Source organism: Mustelus asterias, chromosome 6 (assembly GCF_964213995.1).
Source record: "Mustelus asterias chromosome 6, sMusAst1.hap1.1, whole genome shotgun sequence".
NCBI classification, from domain to species: Eukaryota; Metazoa; Chordata; class Chondrichthyes; order Carcharhiniformes; family Triakidae; genus Mustelus; species Mustelus asterias.
In genome coordinates, this window is record NC_135806.1 from 104,972,062 (window position 1) to 104,993,904 (window position 21,843).

Genomic DNA, 21,843 nt, shown 5'->3' on the forward strand with positions numbered 1-21,843 from the left:
ATTGTTTCTTGTGCATTATACAGACAAAAATATACTGTTCATAGAGTACCAAAGGGGAAATGGAAAAGGATAGGGTGCAGAATATAGTGTTGCAGTTACATGTAGGGTGAAGAGAAAGATCACTTTAATATATGATAGGATCATTCAAAAGTCTGCTGAAAGCAGGGAAGAAGCTGTTCTTGAATTGGTTGGAAACCTGCCAGATCTATGTTCTGCATTGTCTTGGCATTTGGGAGAGACGTCAGTATTGACACAGCAGTGAATGACAACTTCTTACCTTCAAAATCACGCTGAGCACTCAGGAGGTGTGCCAAAGCATCACTTTCAAAGCATTACAATCCTCGACATTGTCCATCTCACAAAGGTCAATTCTTTCTATCTATTCTGAGTCAATGAGTGTACAGTCATGAAATTAATTCCACATCAATTTACATACTGCGTCTTTATAGAAGGACTCCATAAAGCACCGCTAGGCAGCCATTCAGGAGCTAGTAAGTCCCTCCCAGGTGAGTAGATAGCTTCATCAGGATGATCACATATCTCTGACATCTGTTATGATCCCAGCTGATGCTATTACTCGACAAGTCAGATCTCAGAGTGAAGCCTGGCTTGATAGATCCTAACTTTGTTTTATTCTTAGAAACTGTTGTGGAAAGTTACTGAAGAAATTCACAGGAGTCTGCTGCTGAACTTCTAATCCAAAATAAAATGTTTATGAAAATATTTTAAAACAAACTATATTAAACCAGACAGAAAGGTTGGAAAAAATCTCAAGACAAACTTTATTGGAGCTGCCTGAGTGGGAGTGACATTTGAAGAGAATTCCAAGGCAAGATCTTCAACTGTGGAGATTGGAAACCTTTGTGAGAAAGACAAGGTTTATATGAGGCTTACAATGTGACAAACCTCTGGGTAGGTTGTTGAAAAATCCATGGAATGTGCTTTGGTCACAGCTGTCATTGACTTTGGAGTGTGGTGTGTCTGACCATAGTTTGCTTGTTTATTCACACATACCTCAGACTTACCCTGAATATTAGAGTATAAGATAGTATAAGATAGGGCGGCACGGTAGCACAGTGGTTAGCACTGCTGCTTGACAGCTCCAGGGACCTGGGTTCGATTCCCGGCTTGGGTCACTGTCTGTGTGGAGTTTGCACATTCTCCTCGTGTCTGTGTGGGTTTCCTCCGGGTGCTCTGGTTTCCTCCCACAGTCCAAAGATGTGCGGGTTAAGTTGATTGGCCATGCTAAAAATTGCCCCTTAGAGTCCTGAGATGCGTAGGTTCGAGGGATTAGCGGGTACATATGTAGGGATATGGGGGTAGGGCCTGGGTGGGATTGTGGTCGGTGCAGACTCGATGGGCCGAATGGCCTCCTTCTGCACTGTAGGGTTTCTATGGTTTCTATGATTAAGACGATTCAAATATTCACTCTTCCCTTACCCCAACTATGGGCAGGATTTTATGGCCTCACTTGTCCTGAAACCATAAAATCCCACCCGAGGCCAACAGACCATTCTATTATCCACCCCTTGCCCACTCTGATTCCTGTGGCAGGTGGGGCGGTAGAATTCCAGCCAATATCTTTACAGACACATACACAATATCGCTGCCGAGGGTGTTTCGCCAATCCACAGAAGTAACACCGCGGGCCTCCTGGAGCTGCCGCCGTCGTCAGGTCCGAGGTTGGAAACACATTCGCGCAGTTTTTCGGAGCCGCTGAGTAAAGTTGAGTTGGTGGCTGTACTTGCCACGATGTTCCCACGTGGTCGGTGGGGTACGTTTCTAGACTTCTGGAGGCCATTTCCACACTGTCAGCCAACCCTACTGTCTTAGCGAGGTCTAGATTACCTTGCTCTAGCAGCCGAAGGCGAATATACGACGAGCCGATTCCCGCCACGAACGCATCTCAGATCAAGTCGTTCGTATACTGGGCCGCCGACACTGGCTTGCAGTTGCAGGCTCTGGCTAGCTGCTGAAGTTCACACAGGTACTGTCCTGTCGTTTCGCCGGGCTGCCGCCGTCGAGTGGCTAGAAGGTGTCGAGCATGGATCTCGTTTGGCGGTTTGTTGTACCGTTTCTTAAGTAGTTCGATGGCCCCTTTGTAGTCTTGGGCATCGCGGATTGATGAGTATACGGTGTCGCTTACCCTTGCGTGGAGGACCCGCAGTCTATCGGCGTCGTTTTGAATGGCTGTTGAGGCATCGATGTAGTCTTGAAAACACTTTAACCAATGGTCGAAAGTGTTCGACACTCCTGCCGCACGTGGATCTAAAGTAAGCCGATCGGGTTTCAACATTTGCTCCATTGTTTTTTTTTACCAAAATTTTGTTAGTAATAAAATTGATGCGCGATTAAATCACTCGGGAGGCTAGATTGTACCCGGGAAATAAAGGCTTTTATTACTAACAAGAATGGAGCACACTATATACAATACAATCCCAGACTAAAGGGTTACCAGGCAGTGCAGTGACCTTTATACTTCCCCAGGTAGGCGGAGCCAACTGGAGTGTACCACAGAACAATATCAACAGGTAGAACAGCCCAACCCTAACCCCAACAGTGACAACAGTAACATATCTACAAATACCCATAGTGCTGACCATCCATGGCTCAGCACTCATAGTGGTAACCAACTACGGTTCACCACAGACACCAGCTGGCCCAAGGTGTTTGGAGATAATGTTGAGAAGATGTTGTATCCATAAGCCTATCAAATCCATGTTGGTTTTATGAATGGTAACATTTCTAACCACTTCCAATTTATAAAAGGAATCGTTACAGTTCATTTGTCCAGTAAATTTCACATGGCATTTGTTGACCCTCAATAATTTTATCTTTGAACAGATTCAGCAGCCACATTTACTTCTGTGGATTAGTTGCGGAAAAACACTTTGATTTGATTTTTTATTTGATTTGATTTGATTTATTATTGTCACATGTATTAACATACAGTGAAAAGTATTGTTTCTTGCACACCACACAGACAAAACATACCTTACATAGGGAAGGAAAAGAGAGAGTGCAGAATGTAGTGTTACAGTCAGAGCTAGGATGTAGAGAAAGATCAACTTAATGCAAGGTAGGTTCATTCAAGAGTCTGATGGCAGCAGGGAAGAAGCTGTTTTTGAGTCGGTTGTTAGTGATCTCAGACTTTTGTATTTTTTTCCCGATGGAAGAAAGTGGAAGAGACCATTTATTATTGAATATTGTGAGGTTCCAAAAACTTTTTAAATGAGGTCTAATGTTGTTGGGCATTTTGAAACTTTCAGATAGACAGAAGATATGGATAAGAAACTGTTGGCTACAGTAGTTACAGGATTTAAAGATGGGGGAGGGGGTGAACAATAGCTCAGCTAGCAAGTCATTAATGAGACCCAGAGGCCTCCTTCATGTTGGTGGCATTCAACAATTCCCCATGCAATATTGATTTAAAACAATACATGTTCTAGTTTCATGTTACTGCAATTCTATACTTCACTTTAAAACATTTACATCTATTATATTCTGATTGTTTATCTCTCTCTCTCTTTCTCTTTTAGGTGCAGGCTAATTTATTTTGTTCTCTCAGTATTTTTAACTTTAATTCAAATCACTAGTATTTATTCTTTCATTTTTAATTGTTTAAGTTTCAAAGTGGCATTTTAGTCTAGTGTGACCATTTTTGTCTCTTGCAGTTTGGACTCCTACTAATTAGACAGGAATTGTTGCAGCTAAAGCGAACATGTGTAGTGATGAGTATGAATACCTACACTTAGTTTTTTTCTTTAATTTCTGTTACGGATTAGGAAGTTGTTACCTTACACACAATATTGAGGGAGGTGCGAGTGATGAGGCAGTGACTGACATTCCATCTATTCATTTCATGGTGTTTTGGCCATGCACCCGACTAAAACAGAGGCTAGGAAGGGGGCAGCCTCCATGGGCAAGAGAGACCTCTTTGTGGCCGAGTAAAATCATGAAGTTTCTAACTATTGTAACCATGGCCCATTTTGCAAAGTCAGAGATACAAACCTTATAAAAGGATGGGTTGCTTAGGGCTTGCTGCTAACAAGAGCGAGTCCACCATTGCAAATCCGGAAAATCAGGCAGCGCTGTAGTAGGACTACCACAACAGGCTGTGAGGCCTACAATGTAGATAAATGTCTGGGAAACTATTTGAATAAAATGGAGGCCTATATTAAGTCCTCTCCCTCCGTTTACCAATACTGGGACCACGACTACCACAACCCTGATCCGACTGCCACCTTTCACCAGACAGTCTCAAGGCTAAGGAGGAAAGGCTAACAGAGCTGGATCTCATTCATCCACGATTCTCCCCTCAACTTATTGCCAATTACATTCAGTGGGATGAGAAGGGTAGCCAACAATAATACCGGTAAGGTTTGGGTGGAGGGAAATGCCCCTCCTGCCTCATTTTGCTCCAATTTCTATTGCTAACTGAATTTGTGCAGGAATATGTAGGAACAACCAATGCTTCACGTTACTCGCAGTAGCAGCAACATGATTGTTACATGAAATAATTTACTGGCCATTAATATAGAATACAAAAGAGTGATGAAGCACATGCCATTGTGAATCCTCAGCCAGTAGATTGTCTATGGCCTGTCTTTCCAGACCGAAGAGGAAAGAGTCGAATTGGACTCCTCCGGAAGGCTGCTGCCCTCGACTCGACATGTATGCCCAAGCCATCAGGAGGTGCGTCAATGCCAGATTCATCAGCCACACTCACAAGACAGCCCCGAACATCACCCAAGCACAACGCAATGCCATCCGAGCTCTCAACACCAACCACAACGTTGTCATCAAACCAGCAGACAAAGGAGGGGCCACCATCATACTGAACAGAACGGATTACTGCAAAGAAGTATACTGACAACTGAACAACCAGGAACACTACAGACAGTTACCCGCAGAGCTGACCAAAGAACACACCCGTCAACTCAACAGACTGATCAAGACCTTTGATCCGGACCTTCACAGCACCCTCCTTGCTCTTATCCCACATACTCCCCACGTTGGAGATCTCTACTGCCTCCCGAAGTTACACAAGGCCAATACACCTGGCTGTCCCATCGTATCAGGCAATGGGACCCTGTGTGAGAACCTCTCCAGCTACGTCGAGGGCATCCTGAAACCCATTGTACAAGGAACCCCCAGCTTCTGTCGTGACACTACGGACTTCCTACAGAAACTCAGCACACACGGAGCAGTTGAACCAGGAGCACTACCCGTCACAATGGATGTCTTGGCACTCTACACCAGCATCCCCCACGACGACGGCATTGCTGCAACAGCCTCAGTACTCAACGCCGACAACTGCCAATCTCCAGATGCAATTCTACAACTCATCTGCTTCATCCTGGACCACAACGTCTTTACCTTCAACAACCAGTTCTTCATCCAGACACATGGAACAGCCATGGGGACCAAATTCTCACCTCAATATGCCAACATCTTTATGCACAGGTTCAAACAAGACCTCTTCACCGCACAGGACCTTCAACCGATGCTATACACTAGATACATCGATGACATTTTCTTCCTTTGGACTCATGGCGAACAATCATTGAAACAACTATATGATGACATCAACAAGTTCCATCCCACCATCAGACTCACCATGGACTACTCTCCGGAATCGGTTGCATTCTTGGACACATGCATCTCCATCAAGGGGGTCACCTCAGCACTTCACTTTACCGCAAGCCCACGGATAACCTCACGATGCTCCACTTCTCCAGCTTCCACCATAAACACATTAAAGAAGCCATCCCCTACGGACAAGCCCTCCGTATACACAGGATCTGCTCAGATGAGGAGGATCGCAACAGACACCTACAGACACTGAAAGATGCCCTCATAAGAACAGGATATGGCATTCGACTCATTGATCGACAGTTCCGACGTGCCACAGCAAAAAACCACACCGACCTCCTCAGAAGACAAACACAGGACACGGCGGACAGAGTACCCTTCGTCGTCCAGTACTTCCCTGGAGCGGAGAAACTATGACATCTTCTCTGGAGCCTTCAACATGTCATCAATGAAGACGAACAGTTTGCCAAGGCCATCCCCATACCCCCACTTCTTGCCTTCAAACAATCGCACAATCTCAAACAGACCATTGTCCGCAGAAAACTACCCAGCCTTCAGGAGAACAGTGACCACGACACCACACAACCCTGCCACAGCAAGCTCTGCAAGACGTGCCGGATCATCGACACGGATGCCATCATCTCACGTGAGAACATCATCCACCAGGTACATGGTACATACCCTTGCAACTCGGCCAACATTGTCTACCTGAGACGTTGCAGGAAAGGATGTCCCGAGGCATGGTACATTGGGGAGACCATGCAGACGCTACGACAATGAATGAATGAATACCGTTCAACAATCACCAGGCAGGAGTATTCCCTTCCAATCAGGGAACACTTCAGCAGTCACGGGCATTCAGTCTCTGATCTTCGGGTAAGCGTTCTCCAAGGCGGCCTTCACGACACACGACAGCGCAGAATCGCTGAGCAGAGACTGATAGCCAAGTTTCACACACATGAGGACGGCCTCAACCGGGATCTTTGGTTCATGTCACACTATCTGTAACCCCCACGACTTGCCTGGGCTTGCAAAATCTCACTAACTGTCCTGGCTGGAGACAATACACATCTCTTTAACTTGTGCTTAACCCCCTCTCCACTCACATTGTCTGTACCTTTAAGACTTGATTAGCTGTAAAGACTCGCATTCCACCCATTATCTTGTAAATTGAATTTGTGTCTTTATATGCCCTGTTTGTGAACACGAGTCTTCACTCACCTGAAAAAGAGGCTTAGGGCTCCGAAAGCTAGTGCTGCCAAATAAACCTGTTGGACTTTAACCTGGTGTTGTGAGACTTCTTACTGTGCTTACCCAAGTCCAACGCCGGCATCTCCACATCCTGTCTTTCCAGGATCAGCAAAAGTTCCTCTTCATAAGCAAGAATCTGAGGTTTAAGAGGCTACAACTTGATACCAATGTCTATACTGCTTTCTTGAAAATATTGCAATTGCCTTTTACACTTACTTGATCTGAAAACATGTAAAGACTCAGAGATACCATCCAACTCATGCTATAAAGACCACATAAACCATTGACTACTCACCAAGCATGCACAGCTAAAAATTGGGTAAGGCCCATTAGTAAACTTTATGCTGCCTGCTCATCTCCATGACTATGGCACACACTGCTGATTGGTTGCAGGCTCAGCAAGGGGTCCAGGTTCTAGTGAGGCGAGCACCATTTAAACCTGGGGTGCAATGGAGCTGCAGGCCAGAGAGAGAGTTTCCACATTCTCCTCTGTAGTGCTGGAAGCCTTAGTGCAGAGCATCAAAGTGATGCTCTTCACATTTCATGGTATTTCTCTTCATTTCCAATGGGACTATTGTGCTCTTCAGAAAGTCCGCTGGCTATTCTCGCTTTGTGTCCAGCTCTTTACACAAGTTAATCAATTCTCTCGTTGCCTTCCCTCCATTTTATCATTTCTGCAGGGATCCTCCCACATAATGAAATACTTTTTTTTAAGGTTAATTTCTTTAACCGCTTTCCCATTAAGGCTTCACTTTATCAAAAACATTTTTTATCATCTTGAGGATAGACAGAACATCGGCATTAAATTCAAGTTAACTCCAGGTCAAGCTGATTAGAATAAGTAACATAAGCTTGAAAGATCTTTCCAATTGGGAGCTCAGCTGTTCTGGGAGGTAAATAACTAACTCCTGAAGGATTTAAAGGTTATAGGGGAAGAAGACCACATCCCTTTTACTCTGGGAAACCAATTTATTGTTGTCTAAATGCTGGCAAGGTCTGTTGCAGATGTTGAAATGCTGTTGCAAGTGCTTACGCTGTGGACGGTGATTTGATTTAGAACCAATCGATAGTAGATTTGTTGGAAAGATGTTAAGGGGCTGGTAGAGAAATGGCCAGGTCAGTGGGTACCAATACAATCATTTCTCAGCTTGCCATTCCATGACAGAAAAGATTTAATAACCTCACCTATCAGATAAAGTATGTGGAGCCAGTTACACATCACAAAGATCATTAAATCTTAGGCCAGGAATTTGCATGGCAGTGGTGCCTCCACCCACCGGCCAGAAAGTTGGAAGCAACCCCATCTCCACCAACTCTGGAATCCATTTCTCAATTTTACATCGTTCAAGCAATTAATTGCCTGCAGCTGTGATTTCAATCTCTATTAGGCAGGATGTCTGGCCTCCAAGAGTTGTCGACCAATTAGAAGGCCAACAACTCTTCAGTACCAGCAATGCTACCAGGAGTTATGGACACTGCTGGACCTGTGGAATGCCCTGGACCAGTGATGATAAAACAGGTCCAGGCTGTATACAGTGTGATTGGAGCTTGCTGGTGCCAATCAGACAGGCCCCGATGTCGGGGTTGGGGATCGATTATGAGGTATTCCAGCCCTTGCTGCTGTGGGGAGCCCACCATGGGCCACAGGATGTTCAATGGGGTAGGGGACAAGCACCCTCAGCCTGCAGTGAGACCACCAGGTGATGTGCCCGTCCACTGCAGGCAACGTACCAGCACAGTGGCAAGAGGCCTTTGAATGGCCATTAATAGGCTTCAAAGGGCCTTAATTGGCCTCAGGGTGGAAAGGCACTGACCCTGCTGCTGGTAAAATACCAGTTGATGTGGGAAGGTGACTGGCACAGCAACTCCAGCCATCTCGTTTGCACCCTGGGGTTGGGAGAGGTGAGGGGTGGGGCGCGGGGGGACGGGGCGGGACGGGGCGGGGGGTGATGGTAGTGGGGGGGTTGTAAAATTCTGGCCATAGATTAGTATGGGAGAGAAGCTGGCAATTCAGCAAATCAAATCTGTGTCAGCTCTTTTATGGAGTAATCCAGCTAGTTGAACTCCTTGATTTTTTCCCCATATTCCTGAAACATTTTTCTTCTTCAAGTAATAATCCGATTTCCTTTGGAATCTTTTAACAATGACTTCAAATCAGTGCCCCTTTGTTATTGACCCTTCAACCACTGGAAACTGTTGATCTTTGTTTATTCCATCCAAACCTTAATTATTTTATCCCTGCCAAGAAAAACAACTTCAGTATCTCCAGTCTATCCAAGTAATTCTAATCCCTTATCTCCGGAATCATTCCATTAAATCTCCTCCATGCCCTCTGCAAAACCTTCAATTCCTTCCTAAAATGTGGTACCAAGAATTGGACATATACTCTCCCCGAAGCTGAACATTCTTCATCATCATCCAACAAATTATCTAACCAATGTCACTGTGACAGTATCTTAACCAAAGGACTATTGAGGTCCGAGAGGGTAGATCAGCACCACCTACTTAAGGGGAATTCAGGATGGGCAATAAATACTGGTCTTGCCGGTGATAATCACATCCCATCAGTGAATGAAAAATGGAGGTTCACAGAGATTCAATATCGCTTCTTGGCTTTCATGCCTTCTATTTATAAAGCTGAGGATGTTTTATCAACTGCATTGTTGACCTGTGCTACAAACTTCAAAGACTTGTACATAAATAACCCCAAACCCTGCTATTTTTGTATCCTCTTTAAAATTGTACTATTCAGCAGATATTGCTGCTCCCCAATCTTCCAATCAATTGTATAACCTCACATTTTCTTGCGTTGAATTTGATCTGCCATGTATCGGTCCATTCCACCAGCCTGCCTGTATCATTGAAGTTTATTACCAATGTCCTCAATATTTACCACACTTTCAAATTTAATGTCATCTGCAATTTTGAAATTATTCCCTGTACCTCCAAGGTCCAAACCATTAATATATTTCAAAAGCAATAGCGGTCCTAATATGAAGCCTTGGGGTACATGTGTTTAAAGCTCACTCCACTGATTGTCCACGACTCTGTTTTCTATCAAAGAACAAAGAACAAAGAAAATTACAGCACAGCAAAAGCAAAATACTGCAGAAGCTGGAAATCTGAAATAAAAGCAGAAAATGCCGGATAAACTCAGCACGTCAGGCAGCATCTGTGGACAGGCTTGAATCCATAGTCGGGATTTTAGACCTTGCTCGGGCAAGGCTCGCAAAATCCCGCCTGAGGCCAATTCTGTTCTGCGAAATTCCAGTTCATATGACTCTTCTACAGTTCTGCTGAGTTTATCTAGTATTTTCTGTTTTTATTTCATACCTCCTTCCTTGTTGCTCAAGAAAATTCTCCTGAGCGCACTACAGAAATTCTTCCCTTCTCTGCACATTGCGCAAACATTTCTCCATTCAATATTAGGGTGGTTATATTTCCCATTATCACCATTTTATAGTCCTTGCACTATTTAGTAATTTATTTTCAAATCTGTTCCCCTATCTCCTTCCAGTATTGAATACAAGTAGTAATATCTCCTAAAGGGTGATTTAGTGGTTTGGATCAAGAATTGGCTGTAAGAAAACAAAGGGTGGTGGTTGATGGGAAATATTCATCCTGGAGTTCAGTTACTAGTGGTGTGCCGCAGGGATCTGTTTTGGGGCCACTACTGTTTGTCATTTTTATTAATGACCTGGATGAGGGCGTGGAAGGATGGATTAGTAAATTTGCGGATGACACTAAAGTCGGTGGAGTTGTAGACAGTGCAGAGGGAAGTGGCAGGTTACAGAGGGACATAGATAAGCTGCAGAGCTGGGCTGAGAGGTGGCAAATGGAGTTTAATGCGGAAAAGTGTGAGGTGATTCACTTTGGAAGTAGTAACAGGAATACAGAGTACTGGGCTAATGGTAAGATACTTGGTAGTGTGGATGAACAGAGGGATCTGGGTGTCCATGTGCATAGATCCCTGAAAGTTGGCACCCAGGTTGATAGGGTTGTTTAGAAGGCGTACAGTGTGTCAGCTTTTATTGGTAGAGGGATTGAGTTTCGGAGCCAGGAGGTCATGCTGCAACTGTACAAAACTCTGGTGCGGCCACATTTGGAGTATTGTGTACAGTTCTGGTCGCTGTATTATAGGAAAGATGTGGAAGTGTTGGAAAGGGTGCAGAGGAGATTTACCAGGATGTTGCCTGATATGGTGGGAAAATCGTATGAGGAAAGATGAGGGGATTGAGGTTGTTTTCATTAGAGAGAAGAAGGTTAAGAGGTGACTTAATAGAGGCATACAAGATGATCAGAGGATTAGATAGGGTGGATAGTGAGAGCTTTTTTCCTCAGATGGTGTTGGCTAGCACGAGGGGACATAGCTTTAAATTGAGGGGTGATAGATATAGGACAAATGTTAGAGGTAGGTTCTTTACTCAGAGAGTAGTAAGGGTGTGGAATGCCCTGCCTGCAGCAGTAGTGGACTCGTCAACATTAAGAGCATTCAAATGGTTATTGGATAAACATATGGATGATATTGGAATAGTGTAGATTAGAGGGGCTTTAGATTGGTTCCACTGGTCGGCGCAACATCGAGGGCCGAAGGGCCTGTGCTGCGCTGTAATGTTCTATGTTCTATGTTTATTGTTCCCTTGCTCCAACCAAACAGGTTCTCAAGGACATTCTCTCTTTTGAAGTATTGTAATATTTTCCTTAAGCAAATCTGCTAACTCTCCATTTTTTGATCTGTCTTTCCTAATGCCTTATACCAAAGAATATGAAGCTTCCAATCCTCCCTTTTTTTGATCCATGTCTCAGTTATTGCTGCCTCATCATATTCCCCTGTGGCTATTTGTAGCTACAGCTCAGCAAATTTATAATTTTGTGCATTTACACACATGGGTTGTGCTGTGAGAAATTTACCACCGGAGTCAGACTTGGAGGTTTCAACAATACAGTTTTATTTCGGACACGAAGCTTCAGGAGAAAGCATTGGTACTCCGCAGTACTTGGCAGCTACCTTCTCAATCATACAATAGCAGTTGATCATTTTTATACCTTTTCGACAATAGATAGTACGGATATTAGCCGTTTAACACATCGTTATAGGTTGAGTAGACAGATCATGGTGATCGATAGTTAACACATCGTTACAAGCAGACAGGTACAGACATGGGCAGTTAACATATCATTGTTCATAGGATGGATACATTTCCTCTATCAATGACTGGTTTCGATCTATACATTCAGTGACTGATGTTGTTGCATTTATGTATTTATGTTCCCATCTACGGCTGATCTTATTATCAGACTTATTGTTCTGGGTCTGCCCTTATCTTAAAGTGCCTCAAGCTCTGACTAGCTTCCTGCAGCATTTCGGTTCTTCCATGTTTTAACTTTAAGTAACTTGTCTGTGCTAAAAGCCAGTGCCTGTTTAATGTCCCTTCCCAGGTAACAATTTTGTGTGCCAGGCAACCATTTTGTGTGCCAGGTAACCATTTCTTTAATTCCCCCACAACAGTTGGAATTCTACAAAGATTTGGCAGAGTGTGAAGTTCAATGCTGCAAATAAACTCCCCTCCAACCTGCACCCCCCCCCACCACAACATGGAGACCCCCCCACCTCCCATGAGCATTGGGGTGACCACCGCCCCCCCTGCCCTCCCCCCCACCCCCCTCCACCCCCGCCCACAGGCATCAACTCTTCCCCAACAGACATAAGGGACACTCCCTCCACCTTGGGTTACCCAGAGGGCCAACCCCTGGCACTGGCAACCTGTGCCAGAGGGCAGTACCAACCTGTGCCATGGGGCCATGCCAGGGCACTGCATGGGCAGGTCCCTCCCCCTGAGGGCTATATGTACCTTGGTGCTCCCCACAAGTTCCTCTCGACTGATTCCCGTTTTCATAAAGCCCACTATAAACCTCGTCGATGTGACATCATGTCAGCGATGTATGAATATTCAGTGAGGGAGGATTATGTCTCTGGGAAGCCCTTTAATGATATTGAAATTTACTAAAAAGTATTGAAAAGAGATTCCCGCCCTTTTTGGGTGAGAACCTTGTTATGTCACTGGTGAATGGTGAAGAAAATTGGAAAACAAGAACATGCCGGTGAGATCCTCATTTTCTGACTCATGCGGAACTTTGAGCCCGCATGACCATTTATGCTGACAGCTAACGCGTGCTCAACATCTCCCCCCAGCACTCCAATCCTAACAAAATATACCTCCTTGCATTTTTTGTTGGACTTGATTCTGTATTATTTCTAACTCCACCTCTTCCAGTCCCCTTTGCACCTTGTTTCTACTTTTAATTAGCACATCTTGGTGTCCAACCCCCATAGTTTACCTGCCTGCAAGTAAGTGTGCCCTAGTTCTATTAAAGCCTGTCCATCTTAAACAGGATCCTCCAGTCATAGAATTAGTGTCAATATCCAAGGAATCTGAAGCCCTGTTTCCTGCATCATGTCTTCAGCCACACTGCCCTAGCCTTCTTTTTGTACTCTCACTAGAACATGGCACTGGGAGTAATCCAGAGATTATGACCTGTGAGGTTCTGATTTTTAACTTAATCTTGAGCTTCTTGCTGAACCTGAACCCTCATCCTCACTATGTCTTTGCTTACCACATGGAGCAGGACTTCTCGCTGTTCCCCTTACCCTGCTTTCCATAATGTTCCTTTCCATGGCACAAGTGAGGCTACATGCAATATGGGTTTCAAGTCAATAACGATAACACTGCCGGTCTGGCAAACTATTGAGCTGTTGTATTTCTACACATTACCCCTGTGCAGTCCTTTGCTTCAGAGTCCCAGGCTTGGGACTGCACTCCTTCAAGTTGTCCATCCTCACCAATATTCAATGTTAAATATCATTCTGATCGTGCCATGCTCCCAGAGGATTCTTAAACTGCATGGCTCCTTCTACTTCTTCGGGTGGTCACCCGCTTGCAGTTCTGAACTCCATCTGGCTGTGTGATGACAATCTTCTGGAACAGGTATTACAGGAAATGTTCAGTCACAGAATCACAGAATGACAGAATCCTACAGTGCAGAAGACGCCCTTCGGCCCATCGAGTCTGCACCGATGCATGAAAAGCCCCTGACTTACCACCTAATCCCACTTGCCAGCACATGGCCCATAGCCTTGAATGTTATGGCATGCCAAGTACTCATCCAGATACTCCTTAAAGGATGTGAGGCATCTTGCCTTCACCACCCTCCCAGGCAGCGCATTCCAGACCATCACCACCCTCTGAGTAAAAAGGTTTTTCCTCAATCCCCCCTAAACCTCCCACCCCTCAGTTTTAACCTGTGTCCCCTGATAATTGACCCTTCAATGAGGGGAAACAGCTGCTACCTATCTTTCCATGCCCCAATATGCCCTGCAGTGAATTCAGCTGGAGGCACTTTGAGCAAACATGAACCTACTGATAACATCAAGCTTCCTGAAGTTTCCACATGGAATTGCAGTTGCCCCTCCATTCTAGTTAGGAACTTGAGACACTCTCTTTAGATATATTAAATAATATCATTTGGATAAGTCATTAACTCTGTCTAAATCGCATGACTTTCGTTTTGCTCCTCAAAATGAGCAAAGACTAATTTATCTACTTACCTTGAGAAGAACTACCAAGATACTAAACCCAATGAAGCTAACCATTAGGATATCTAGATAATTAACCTAGATACTTAGCTTAGAATTCTTGGGTTGTTGGTCTCTGGTCCTATTGAGCTGAGTGTAAAATTATACCTTCCTCCTCTTCACCAAATTCTCACTATCACTAAATTCTCAACTTCCACTTTGATTCAATCCAATTGTAACTTACTTAACTCTGTGCCAAGCTGAATGTTCTGTTAAGCTTGTCTGCCACATACAATGACTGCCCACATAGCCCACTTCTTTTGATTCTTTTGAGTTTCCAAACCCACAATCTCTACACCTAAAGGGCAAGGACAGCAGATGCATGGGAATGCCACCACATGCAAGTTCCCTTCCAAGTCACTCAACATCCTGACTTGGAAATATATCTCCACTCATTCAGCGGGTCAAAATTCTGAAATTCTGTAAAGATGCTCATTCACCGGTTTAGAGAAAACACAACTCCTTTATTTACAGGTTAAACTATACAGAGGCTTGCAGCCTCATGGCAGCAATCAGCTCCCAAGATGACTCTGAGTACAGAAGCCCGCGCTTACCAGGGTGATCTCCCACCCTGCTCCCTGATTGGTTCCCACATCATGTGACCCTTACTCTGCAGATTGATCCTGAGAGGGACAAACATCCACCCTAACATCACTGTGGGTGTACCTACACCACATGGACTGCAGAGGTTCAAGAAGGCAGCTCACCATCACCTTCTTGAGGGCAATTAGGGGGTAATAAAAATGCTGGCCTAGTCTGTGACACTCACATCCCATGGAAGAACTTTTTAAAAGAGTGTCAGTAGAATCATAGAATCCTTACAGTACAGATGGAGGCCATTCAGCCCATTGACCTGCACCGACAACAATCCCACCCTATCCCCGTAACCCCACATATTTACCCTGCTAATCCCCCCCGAAGCTAGGGTCAATTTATCATGGCCAATCAACCTAACCTACACATCTTTGGACTGTGGGAGGAAACTGGAGCACCCGGAGGAAACCCACGCAGACACAGGGAGAATGTGCAAACTCCACACACACACAGTGACCCAAGCCGGGAATCGAACCCGGGTCCCTGGCGCTGTGAGGCAGCAGTGCTAACCACTGTGCCACCGTGCCACCCAAGTAGATTAACGTGTAATACTATCTGTTATTTTAAACTGTTGCGGACATTTAAAACCTGCAGAAATGTATTAGTTTACTCTTCCAACGGGCAAGTGCTCAATGGGAACGATCTTTCAAGGTCACTTCATTGATCCAAGCAAGGCTAATCCTGGAAATGGCCATAAGGTCAGTGCTATAGGTGTGACTAGTTGTTGTTTTCATGGATAACTAGCAATGGTTTTGGCATTCCAGAATAATCGCTGAATTCTTACAAACACAAAACTTTTAATAAGATAGATGTATTGATAAACAGGGAATGCTGGGAAAAAACTCAGCAGGTCTGAGAGCATCTGTGAAGAGAAACAGAGTTAATGTATTGAACCTGTATGACTCTTCTTCAGAGCAGATTTCAGCATTTGCTGTGTATTGCTTTGATAATTGATTTGATAATTGATATCCCTGTTTTCAGAGTTCTCCCCTGGTCTGCATCAGTGGGCATGGTATTATTCACCCTGATTGAGGATTCTTCCTAAAGGGAAGTTTGACTTTCTGCAAGTTCGAAGGATGTACTCCTATCTTCCCATTCAATGAGATATCCCTACAGGACCTGTTTCAAATTAAGTTAAACCAAATTCCCAAGGAAGGCACAGCTAAGGTTCAGACAGGCAATATTGTATGGTATCAGCTTTAGGCATGTCTTTGAGTATGACTAACTCCCAGCTTGACTCAACAATGCTCGCTGCATGTGGAACTATTTCTTCACTTTCCCAATCACTCTTCCCAAAACACAACGCATACGAAACACTTTGACATGAAACCAATTAGCTCATCTTGATGGTAATCACTTTGTCCTTGCTTATCTCCCTCAGGCTTGCATTTACTGGGTTAGATCCAGACATCTGCTGATGTTACTATAATCTACTTTATGCGATCTGGTACAGTGGACTATTAAAGCTAGAAAACAGCTGGCAATGTCAAAATATGAGGTTAGTCTTAATAAGCAAAAAAAAACTTTAACTGTCTTTTCACTGAAACATAATAATTCTGAGTAGGAATGGTCAGATCAGCACTAAATATGTTACAGCTTCTTCGCAAATTTCACCAGCTTTGCTGACATCTACTTTTCCTGTGGAAATTATAGGAAAAAAACAAATTAAAGATAGAAATTTTGACTGCCTATTGATTGAATTAAAAGTTAATTGTACATTTTTCCAACAGCAGCTAAGTAATCCACAAGGTTCAGTGGCACAGTGGTCAGCACTGCTGCCTCACAGTGCCAGGGACCCAGGTTCGATTCCCGGCTTGGGTCACCGCCTGTATGGAATTTGCACATTCTCCCCGTGCCTGCATGGGTTTTCTCTGGGTGCTCCGCTTTCCTCCCACAGTCCAAAGATGTGCAGATTACGTGAATTGGCCATGCTAAATTGTCACTTGATGTCAGGGGAACTAGCTAAGGTAAATGCACGGGATTATGGGAATAGGGCCTGGGTGGGATTGTGGTTGGTGCAGACTCGATGGGCCGAATGGCCTCCTTCTGTACTGTAGGGATTCTATGATTCTATGAAAAGGTTGAATGTTTGGGGCAGAATGTTTCATATGGTGGGCAATGGTGAAGTTAATAAAACCAAAAAAATGCTGGAAATATGGTAAGTCCCCATGTGAAGTTGTTCGACTTTAAATCATTTCATTGTAAAGCTGTGCAGTTTTTAGGGCTGGTATTCCCGATTTGCATCGTCAATTTTAACTTGATGCTATTTTACATTGTTGCGCATCATTTCACATCGTGGCCCATCGCTTTGTGTTGCTTCTCGTCAGTATGATGATTGGTTCCGTGACCTGATTAGTGACATTCGTAACCAAGTGTAACTGGATGTGTTTATTCACACATGAACAAATTATGATCTGTTTTCAGGATAGCAGGGCTTTCCTTCCTGCCATCCAAAGGGTTGCCGGGGACCTGGCCTGCAGCAAGTTCACACTCCAAGTAGCATTAAATATTTCAAGGTGGTACTTCCTCCCCTGACTCTGGAGGTGGTGACGTTTGGTGGTGACGTTCACGAGGGGTCATAGGTTCAAGGTGAGGGGGGGGGAGGTTTAACACAGATATCAGACGGACATATTTTACACAGAGGGTGGTGGGGGCCTGGAATGCGCTGCCAGACAAGGTGGTGGAGGCGGACACACTGGGAACGTTTAAGACTTATCTAAACAGCCATATGAACGGAGTGGGAATGGAGGGATACAAAAGAATGGTCTAGTTTGGACCAGGGAGCGGCGCGGGCTTGGAGGGCCGAAGGGCCTGTTCCTGTGCCGTATTGTTCTTTGTTCTTTGTTCTTTGTAAGACCTGCCTCAGAGAGCTGCATACTAATCAGAATGGCTGCCATGGACAACTGATCGAGATACTTCATACAGATTTCCCTCCGAACCCTGGCATGACCTGGGTTTCCTATTGTTTGCACCAGACGATCCCGCCAGCCGGAACGGCCAGAAAATCCCAACCTATGTAGCTTCCATCTCACATCCCACTTACTCCTCACCTCACATATTTCAGATAGTGTAAACATGCACCACCTATTTCCCCCCCGCCAACCCCCCCCCCCCACCCCCCCCCCCCCCCCCCCACCCCCCCGCCACCCCATCCCCTCAACATAATCGTACACTTGAGCCTTTCTCCTTTCAGATAGCTAAAAGGTGTCATCTGGCCAGGTAGTGGAGGAAGACCAAATAGATAGTGATGATGAAGATACATTGGCATTTGACATCACACTCACAGATAATAACACTGCATGTAATGTAGAAGAGTTCATGGAGCAGGTTTCACAGATGAGATACCTGCAGCCACTGCAGGAACAAGAATAGCACGTATGTCAGCTTTCTGCTAAGCTCCCACACATGCTCTGCTACCGAGGATTTAGATACACTTTGGTGGGACAGTGTGCAGAAGAATGCTGATAGGATACACACAATGAAATGCTTGGTACATTAGGAAGCCAGTCAATGTCAGGGAACATTGGGGAGTCCATTGCTAAAGTGGCACAGGACTTTGGACAGACATTGGAGTCAATCCTTTCCAGAATGGGAGTGGTGTCTAGCTCCATTATTACACTTGTAGACTTCACCATGATGCAGCATCTGATGGCTGATATCTCGACTTCAATTGGAGCATTATAATTAGCCATGTAATGTCTGAGTGCTGCACTGGAAGCTCAAACAGCTGACATCTTCACTGTGAATTACAGTATTCAAAGGGGCTTGGGCAGCACGGTCGCACAGTGGTTAGCACTGCAGCCTCACATGCCAGGAACCCAGGTTCGACTCCCGGCTTGGGTCATTGTCTGTGTGGAGTCTGCACATTCTCCCCGTTTCTGCGTGGGTTTCCTCCAGGTGCTCCAGTTTCCTTCCACAGTCCGAAAGATGTGCTGGTTAGGTGCATTGGCCATGCTAAATTCTCTCTCAATGTACCTGAACAGAAGCCATGGTGACTTGGGGATTTTCACAGTAACTGAATTGCAGCGTTAATGTAAGCCTATTTGTGACAGCAATAAATAAACTTTAAACTCAGAGTCTCCTCATAGACTAACAATCTATCTTTCGATAGATTACCTGGATTACTGAGGCACTGCCCAGGGAGAGTAGCAGTGGTTTTGTGGAGCACAAGCCTGTTGTCTTTTCTCAGGAAGACAAAATTCACCTTCTCCTCATTCCTTTAGTGCTCTTGTTGGTGCCTATCAGCCTGCAACTGATGCAGTTACTGCTCATGCTCAGATGGTGCAGCCTGTAGTCAGGCTTTCCTGGTCCAGAGCTGCATGAGGTCATCTTCCAAAGCCATCAACAACAAAGCTATCAGATCAGCCATGATCTTATTGAATGGTGGAGTAGACTCGAGGGGCCGATTGGTCCACTCCTGCTCATAGTTTGTTTGTATGTTCGTATGTCTCTTCCACTGAAAGTCAGCAGCCTTCCACAAGACGTGCTATAGCAACTGGGATAACACTATGTAGGAGCAATAGGACAGGTAAAGGCACCCGCAAGACTTGCACAAAGGGAATGCACATGGCTGATTCATTGACTTTTCTATGCAATATGGGATTACTTCATTGGTAGCTTTGGATTGAAATGTTTATTCTATAGCTTTATTTTTGCATTATGCTCAAGCAGACACATTGCTGGTCAGTAACAGAAGGAAGGTAAGGTGTGGGCCTGTTTGTGAATGAGAAATTGGGGTTGTATTTCTAGGTATCGCAGTTGGATGAGTTCTCTATGGACAGCCCAGGCAGAAAGGGGCTGCCTATGTTGCCTCCTCCATTCCAATTCCTCACTTTCTTTGATCTGCTTCTCCCTCTCCTCAGGCTCCTACTCATCGTACAGCTAATGACCAGGACTGTCACCTCATGTTGGCAAGGTTATGCAGCATGCAAGAGAACACCATGAATCTTGATACCCACTCTGCCAAGTATTGCAGGGCTGTTGTAGGATGGTCCAGGCAGTGGAAGCATTGTTTCAACATGCCAGTCATCTGCCCACCACATTTTGTTTTTTTTAAGTTCATTCATGGGACATGGGCATCACTGACTAGACCAGCATTTATTGCCCATCCTTAGTTGCCCTTGAGAAGATGGTGGTGAGCTGCCTTCTTGAATCTCTGCAGTCCATTTGGTGTAGGTACACCCACAGTGCTGTTAGGGAGGGAGTTCCAGGATTTTGACCCAGCAACAGTGAAGGAATGGTGGCGATATATTTCCAAGACAGCTTTCTGCAGTCTCTCTCCATTTAAATAATAAACCACCTTCTCAGTCTTTCTTTCAAAATCTCACATTTTCCCACATTGAATTCAATTTGCCAATTTTCTGCAATCTCACTTAACCTATCAATATTTCTCGTAAATGCTTTACATTTTCCTTACAACCCGCCATCCCACCTCCCCACCTCCCCCCCCACCCCCCCCCCCCCAACCTTGTTTCTTCCACAAATTTGGCTACAGTGCACTCTGCTCCTTCCTCCAAATCATTAATATATATTGTGAAGAGTTGTGGTCCCAGCACTGATCCCTGTGGCACTACACTGGTTACTGCCCTCCAACCTGGGAAAGGACTCCCTTATCGCTACTCGTTGCTTCCTGTTAGTTAGCTAATCCTCTATCCATACCAGAATATTACTTCCAATACCATGAGCTCCCATCTTGTGTAGTAGCCTTTTGTGTAGAAATTTATCAAATGTCTTCTGAATATCCAAAGATGCAACATCGACTGGTTCTCCTCTATCTACTCTGGCTGATACATCCTCAAAAGGCTCCACAAATTTGTCAGACATGATTTCCCCTCCATGAAATCATGTTGACTCTGTTTCATCAGATTATGACTTTCCAAATGCACTGCTATTCTCTCCTTAATAATCAATTCTAATATTTTTCCAATAACTGAAGTTAGGCTAAAGGCCCTGTAGTTTCTTACATTTTTCCTCCTTCCCTCTTTGAACAAGGGTACCACATTGTGAGTTTTCCAATACTTTTGCGCAGTTATAAATTCAAGGATTTTGGAAAATGACTACCAATGCATCCATGATTTCTGTAAGTACCTCCTTTAATATCTTCAGGTACAAACCATCAGGCCCTGGGCACTTGTCAGCCTTTAACCCCATTAGTTTACCTAAAATTAATTCTTTGGTGATAGAGACTGTATTCAATTCCTCTCCTATATTTTATTATTTCTGGGATGCTTGTCATATCCTCTACAGTAAAGACTGATGCAAAATATCTATTTAACTCCTCTGTAATTTCCTTTTTTCCCATAATTATTTCCCCAGTTTCATTCTCTAAGGGGCCTATGCTTTCTTTTACGTCTCTCTTCATTTTAATGTACTTAAAAAACCTCTTACTGTCTGGTTTTATATTTTTTGCTTGTTTGCCCTCAGTTAATTTTCTCCTTCCTGATTATTTTTTAGTCCATCTTTGCTAAATTCTGAATTTATCCCACTCTCCTGGCCTACCACTGATCTTTGCCAGCTTATATGTTTCCACTTTCAACTTAATACACTTCTTAACTTCTTTGGTTACCCATGGTAGGTTCTTCCTCTCTTTGGAGTCTTTCTTCCTCATTGGTATGCATTTTTGATAGGAGTCATGAATTATCCCCTAAATGTCTGCTACTGCTCATCTATTGTCTTACCTATGAATCTATATGACCAGTCCACTTCCACTTTGGCCATTTCCATCCTCATACCTTTGCAATTCCCCTTCTTTAAGTTCAACACTGATAATT